Source organism: Elephantulus edwardii, unplaced genomic scaffold (genome assembly GCF_000299155.1).
Source record: "Elephantulus edwardii isolate Elephantulus edwardi_28Jun2011 unplaced genomic scaffold, EleEdw1.0 scaffold00465, whole genome shotgun sequence".
Lineage (NCBI taxonomy): Eukaryota > Metazoa > Chordata > Mammalia > Macroscelidea > Macroscelididae > Elephantulus > Elephantulus edwardii.
Genome location: NW_006400215.1, coordinates 738633 through 740604, shown reverse-complemented (window position 1 = coordinate 740604; position 1972 = coordinate 738633).

The window sequence follows — 1972 nt, the reverse complement described above, 5'->3', positions numbered from 1 at the left end:
TAATGATCTTTTGCATTCTTCATGGACGATTTTCTTGATATCCTCCCAGAGCTCATTTGGCCTATGCTCACTGGTGCTCAAGGTTTCAAACCTGTTCCAGAGATGGTTTTGAAATTCAAGTGGGATAGACTTAAGATGAAATTTTGGTTCCCGTGGACTTGATTTAATTTTCCTCAACTTCAGCTTGAACTTGCATATGATTAGTTGGTGGTCTGTCCCACAATCAGCACCCGGCCTGGTTTTCACTGCCGATATTGAGCTTCTTCACCGAGTCTTTCCACAAATGTAATCTATTTGATTCCTATGTATGCCATCAGGTGAGATCCATGTGTATAGCCTGTGTTTATGTTTCTTATAGAAGGTATTTGCAATGAATAAGTCATTGTGCAGAACTCTATCATTCTATCTCCAGCCTCATTTCTCTCACCAAGCCTGTGTTTTCCAGCTACTGATCCTTCTTCCCTGTTCCCAACTTTTTCATTCCCGTCGCCCATTATTATCAATGCATCTGGATTGCATGTTTGACTAACTTCTGGCTGCAAAAGTTGGTAGAAAGCTTCTATTTCCTCCTCTCTGGCTCTAAGTTGCTGGTGCATATATATTTGAATTATAGTGGTATTCACTGGACTTCCTTGTATGCATATGGATATTATCCTGTGGCTCACCACATTGTATTTCAGGAATTAATCTAGAAATGACTTTTTTAAATTATGAAACCAACTCCATTCTTCCTCACCCTTTCATCCCCGGCATAGTAAATCATATCATCATCTGATTCAAAATGTCCCATGACAAGCCATCTCATTTCGCCAATACCTTGTATGGCCATATATATGCATCCCATTTCTTTCTTAACAATGTCCAATTTTCCTACATTCATGCTTCTCACATTCCACATTCCAATCATTAGTGTCTGCTTACAGCTGTTCCTTCTTCTCTCTGCATTTCTGTTTCTAAGATCTCAGTCTCAATTGTCATATCTGCTAGTCCAAGCAGTTGTCTAAGTGTGCTCTATTGTACATAGGGTTTTTGAAGGCCTCAAGCCACATTGGCCAGTACACGCACCCCGAAGCACTGACAGAAAAAGAGATTTTTGGGAAATGGGGAGGAGAGAGAAGCAGAGCTTTCAGATCTCCAAATTCTAACCCAGGTAACCTCAGGCCACACTGACCAGCACGTGCACCCCGAAGCATTGCCAGAAAAAGAGTTTTGGGCCCTTGGGCCTGCGGCCCTTGGGTCAAGAAAATTTGCATCAGCACCTGCCTTCAAATGAAAGACAAGTGGTATTAATTAACCCATGAGAAGGCAATCCTGGAATAGAAGTTGTACATTACAGTTGTACTTAACAACTTTATATTGAAGTCATAATGGCTACATCATAAGAGACTCACAGCAGCACGGTATGTTCAGAATCAGAATCACAGAAATCCTGATGGCTTGGGACTTAGGCCATCACATCAGGGGCCAGTCAATGGGAGACGGATATTGAATGCTGTAGGCAAAAGTAGGAAGGGATAGTGGTGGAGTAAGGAAGCGTGGGTGGGCAGCAACATTGAATCTATTGGTCATTGCTATAACTAGGCAATTGTCTTTCATTTGCTCTTTTCTGTGGAATGCTTGTCTGTCAGATACTATTATATATATTTAAAGATTGAGACAGACTAGGAAGAAGGATTGGCCATCCACTTCTGAAAATACAGGCCTTCGAAACCCTATGTACAATAGAGCACACTATGTACAATAGAGATTTGTCTAGTCTTCATAAATTCTCTTAGCTTCTGTTTATCTTTTTTGTTATTGTTGTTTGGCTTTTTGTTTGTCAGGGTTTTTTTTAACTGGTTTGCTTATGAAGATTATATACATTGTATCACACTATTCTTCATTCACATTGTGTTTCATACAATCATTCTCATGCATTATATTTTTAAAAATTTATTTTATTAATTTTAATGAACATTTACAGAGATTTTGG